This window comes from Balaenoptera ricei, chromosome 2 (genome assembly GCF_028023285.1).
Source record: "Balaenoptera ricei isolate mBalRic1 chromosome 2, mBalRic1.hap2, whole genome shotgun sequence".
Lineage (NCBI taxonomy): Eukaryota > Metazoa > Chordata > Mammalia > Artiodactyla > Balaenopteridae > Balaenoptera > Balaenoptera ricei.
In genome coordinates this window covers 130,360,606-130,366,605 of record NC_082640.1, presented here as the reverse complement: position 1 = coordinate 130,366,605, position 6,000 = coordinate 130,360,606, and positions in this window count along the sequence as shown.

Here is a 6,000-nt window from a genome sequence, read left to right as displayed (position 1 = left end):
ACTGGTACTATTGGGGAGAAAGAAATTTTCCTCTACTCTTCTGAGTTCTTCTGGCTGCCTTAAGAATTAAATTCACATGAGACAGATTAACAGGAGAAAGTCAAACATAAGTTTAATAACATGTACACATGGGAGAGGCACAGGAAAACTGAGTAACTCACCAAAATAGCTGAAACTCTCACTATACCATATTCAGCTAAAGACAAAAGAGGATGTTTGGGGGTAATGGTTTGGGACTTCAAAGGGTAGGGAAGCAATTGATATAGAGATAGAAAAACAAATGTTGGGTAAATAAATGTTTGCTGGACCATATAGAGACAATGGGACACAGAATGGACTCTGATCTCTAACAGTTCCCCCAACCATATCCAGCCCATATTCATTGCAGATATCTGGTGATAGCTTTATTCTGGGAACAGGCCCTCTATCTAAATTCTTTAGGCAGTTATGGGGAAGGTCAAAGTTTTCCCCTGAGTGTTTCGGGCTTCATTGTTTTCAGCTTGAATTAATCTGCATCCCAAAGAGACATTTTGAGGTGGCAGGTTTTGTTCCCCTATAATACAATCCACAGAGTTCATTCAGGTTTCATCAGTTATGCATATACTCTAGTTCCAGGATAGGTTGGAAATCAGCTGCATCTGTGAAGCTTTCTACAGGCAGATTAGAATCTGAGGGGCCTAAAATAATAGAATCGTTCTAGCCCAATTTCTGAACTAATTGGGGAAAAAAAAAAAAAAGGTAGCTAACAAATCCTAAAATCTCACTGTTATTACTCTTAGAAACAAGATTGGAGAATTTTTCCTTTCAACGTGTTCCTATTCTTTCTTTTCCTGGAATATTGGACTAATCTGTTCCTTATTTAGATGTTGTTACAAGAGAGTATTTAGTTTTTGAAAACAGTTGGAGCAATTTACCTATAAGCTGCAATTCTAAGTTTACTTATAAGTTTTCTATATGTGTTATAGTTCAATAATTTTTTTTTAAAAAGGTATAGAGAAAAGACTTTGTGTGCTGATACATGTAGGAAGAGGCTGTAAAGAATGAGGATAGCTACAAGGAGATAAGGGAGGGGTTTGCAGCACAGAGTATGGTGTTTAGAGCCTAATGTCATACTAGCTATGCGTGTTCACTAACACCAATTCATAAAGCTTCCTTTGCTGTGGGATGACCCTTAAGTATTGCTTTTGCGACTCTCATTGAATTGATAACTAACTGGTTTCAGAGGTCTTAGATAACAGAGATGTTTTCACTGAAAAGAGCACAAACACAAAATTTTGATCCATTTTTCCCCTTTTCCCTTCAGCAGGGTCTTTAAAGATGCTTGATCCCGCTGAGAGTATGATATAGTCTTCAGGCTTTGAGTTATAAGTTAGCTATCTCTGCAGCATTTCAGCCTACTGACCTCAAAAGTTGGGAAAGCAATCTGAAAAGTTACAAAATTGAGAAATGAGCAAAAAAGAAAGGTTAGGGGTGAAAATAAAATTACTAATATCATCACTTATTATATTTAATTTAGATAGTTGTATATATTTTCAGCACATTCTACAGAGTTTTTTTTTTTTTTTAAACAATAAAAACAAAGCCTTGCTAAAAAGTCAGTCTGTGGAGAACAATCTACAAAAGGAATAGTTTTGATGCTATACATACATGTATTACAAGGAAGACAACTATCTGACGCTATTTTAAAACTATTGAAAAAGCCTGTTTACCTGAACAATTATTGTCCTGACACCATGTCTTGCCCCCAGTTTTTCACTTTTAATAATTATCTTCCAAAGGTTCCTATCACTCATGGTGAAGGAGTGTGCCCATGACAATATTTAAACTATACCTTTAAAACTGAAAACGGGGATCATTAAGTACAAACATAGCTATATGCAAATGTGGGATATTAGTTGTCATACTTTGTCTTCCTTCCTCTTAAGATTGACTGTGTCATGGTTATCATGCTAGTTTATGAAACAGCATTTTCACTAATATTATATGCTTATAGTAGCAATTGTTTTAAGATAAGTTTCTCTTTCTCTCCATGGACTCGACTAGCTCTCCTTGAGTACACATTCTCGTGTGTCAAGGTCCGGAACAGTACTGAACTTATTTCTGGGACTTATTTTCCAATGTAGACATTTTATAATCTTATCAGAAGTTTGTTATTTTATTAATGGTTGTTTTCAAGTAACCTTCTTGGACTTATTCTAACTTACTCTGAAATCTTTCACATGTCATTTCTAATTGTGAAAATCTTAGTCTTTCTTCAGAATACAGAGTAAATGATAATTTATTCATGGTAACTTTCCAGATGACTCAGATAAAAATTATTTTTATACCTGTTCCCATGTGAAAATATTTGAGCAGTGATTGTCACTAAGTCAGGAATCAATAAATAAAGCCTAACATCATCATCACCATCATCAACTTTGATGCTGAAAACACTATATTTTGCCTTATATATTTGTGTCTCTACCACTAGACTTCATGCCTCTTGAGAAGGTAAAATTCCAAATCATCTAGGTATTTCCCAGTAGGCTTGCAGATAGTTATATATTTAAAAATTGAATTATTGCAATTAATTTGCCATATTAGGTGACTGTTATCAAAATTGTGTTGAGAAAATTTTATATATGTGACTTCTCTAAGGAGAAAATTTTGAAAAGTTACATAACAGGACGATGAATAGGGGATGAAATAGCAGCATGTTCTGCCATGTCGGGGTGGGCCTGAGGAATCACTGAATAATTGTGAAAGTTCTGGTCACTTGTATACAGGGTCACAAAGAGGTGAAGATAAAGCAGAAAACCTTAGTGGGTGGATTTCTCAAAATAACTAACTTTACTTAGGCAATTTCACTATGGTTAGATTTTAAAGGAGAAAGCAAATCTGTGGTAATGTTATCAATGCTGAAAATTATTAGATATGTAACTGAATGTTTTTGGATAATCAAATTTTGATTCCTAATTCAAGTAGAATAGAATACAGCTAGCAAAGCCAAAATCAGATTTCAGTACACGTTGCATTAATACTTTACTGCTAAAATACACAGCGGCTCTGTAGTTCTATTACACTATTGCATCATGGCAAGACTGCAATAGTAGATCATATATAATAGTAAATAAACCATTTAAAATGCAGTACACAGAAATGAAAGTGCCTTAATAAAATGAACTATTGTTCTACTAGCATTAGGTGAAATAGATTAGTTTTATAGCACATGAAAACAGTGGATTAAATATTTGGTGACACTATATTTTGGCCTTCTTAAAAGATAAGTAAAATTTCAACCTGATTAATCATTATTATTAATGAATCGATAAAAACCTCAAAATCTTATAGCTGGCTATAGATATAAAATGTATATGACCTTTAGCAAAAGAATATTTTGAAAATGCCTGAATCATGGTATTTAATGTTAAAGTTAATTCTGTTTCATTACAAATTATTTTGTAAAAAGAAAGCTCTTGCATTTCTTATTAACATTTTCTATTGGAAAATGAGCTGGCATTGATTTTTAATTCAAATCTCATATCTAATTAATAGATCTTTAAAAGTACAGCCAAAATAGAAAATAACCTTCATCCTTAAGGGGGCCTAGTTTCTATTATACCTAAGTTTTGTTTTAGCACTATGTAATCTAGTCTACATTTCAAAGGTTATTAGCTTATTTGGTGCCAAAAGGTCATCCATATTAGCGGTAATTGGCTTTTATAAATATTGCTCATTATGCAAATGCATTATTTACAAGCACTATTAGGCCAAAGTGGATTTGAGAACTTGGGTAATAGGTTCTCTGCGTTCATTATGAGGCAAAATATTTGACAATAGATAAATTAGGAGTTCATCTTAGATATTAGAATATAATTTAGAATATGAAAAATTTGGGATGCCTCCTGGCTCATAAGCAGTAAAACAGGGCTGGTTGGGAGGCAGAAATGCAAATAGGTGGGGTGTGAATATTTGAATTCAGGAGACTCACCCTTAACCATCTAAGTTGGAAGTTCCTGGTAATGCCTCGAACCAATCTAACATGCTGCCATAAGGTACCATCAGTATCAGCTAATTTTGTTGGAACTAACCAAAATATTTGGTTCTGAATTCATAGAGTACTGAAAGCAATATTGTTTTCAAGTTTTATGAACATGTAAATCTCACTTTCCTTCTTCTATACTGAGAAAGACAGTTTCCGCCTAGTTTAGATGATCTGAAAAATCCTTCTGATATACAACATGATGACTGTAGTTAATAATACTGTACTGAATACTGGAAATTTGCTAAAAGAGTAGATTTTAAGTGCTCTCATCACACACACACACACACACACACACACAAACGGTTAACTGTGAGTAGAAGATATGTTAATTAGTTTGTAGTAATCATTTCGCTATATGTACCTATGTTAATTTACCATGTAGTACATCTTAAATACATGCAATTTTTACTTAAAAATTAAATTAAATCAACATAATAAAAAAGTCATGCTGCAAGACAGTACTGTTCTAAAGGAGCAGGCAGATCTCTGCTGAAAGTATCTAGAACCAGGGTGAAAGCAGCTATAGTAAATCTGAATTGTGACAGGTACTCTTTGATTATCTCTTTTAGCTGGTATTTACCGACATATTTGCTCAATATTTTTGTATTATTTTAATCTATTTTGCTTAGCTTCCTACCGATCATTCCTGTCTCTGCACAGCTTAGTGATCACCCAGTACATAATCATATGTTGTCTTCAAACACCTTAAAAATGGAAGGCTTTCTTCTTTTACCAATAGATCTTAGCATAGGTTGAGAGCACATTTCCAAGTTCAGGCATTTTTTGAATCTACCTTGGCTTTGATTTTCTGCTATCCCCTCCAGTGTTCCCTCTGCACACATGTGCAGTTTCCTGGTCAATCAGGAATGCATGGAAATAATGGACCCTCTTTGGTATTCCTTGGGATGCATGTAGCCTCACACTAGGTCCCGGGACATATGGAGAGAGTATCAAAACCCTCTATGGCTTTCTCATACCCAGGATTTCTCTTTAACAGTTTGTCCTTCCCAATTTTCTTCCCACTAAGATCACTCACTGAAAACTGCTATATTTTACATCTTCTGCATCAGATCAAGTAAACTCTCTCCATCAGCAAGGTTGTTTTCACAACCACCCCTACCCTTAGAGAACCATTTTCCTTTAAAAATAAAATAAAGGCAAGGCAGAATACTATATTTAGTCTATTCCCAATTTTACATTTTATGGGTGACCAGGATATTTATCAAAAGCCTCAAAGAGAGCATTGACATTGAGGTAGGCATGAAAAAGAATTCCTGACCAAATATGATTTTACAGACAGTCTAGAGACAGAACACTCATTCAACTCAGACAATATTCAGGTACAAGCAGTAGGAATGAAGTGTCTATGTGATATGATCTGAAAACATTAAAAATGGGTGGTGAATATAATTTTGGAATTTTTAGCGTAGAAAAAGGTGGAACAATAAATCAAAAGAGATTCAAGAGAAACTTTGTTTCAGAGGAGGGCAATACATTATCTTTTAGGCATGTTAAATTTGAGGTGCCGATAGGAAGGACCTTCAGATGGTAAAGTCTAATAGGCATTGAAAAATGAGACACAGGTACTGGGGGAAAAATAAGAACTGGGGATAAGATTTGGAAATCATTATCAAAAGGCATGATTATTTAATTTATGGGAGGAAATGAGTTTTCTAAGATTATAAATATATGTTATATACAATAGATCATATATAAATATAATCTAGTTTTCTAATATAAATATATATATATATATATTTTTTTCTCTTTTTCAAATTCCTCTGAATTGGAGACAGCTAAGAGAAATAAGAGGCAGAAAGATGACAAACTACTTGCCAAGGTCTATCTGAGAGAGAGGAAGGGAAGTGGGAAAGAGAGAGAGAGAGGGAAAGAGACAAAGAAAGTGTAAGGAAAAAAACTGAAGACAGTTCTGCCTGAAGGCAGGAGAGGAGAAGAAACCTCATCAAAGGAGACAG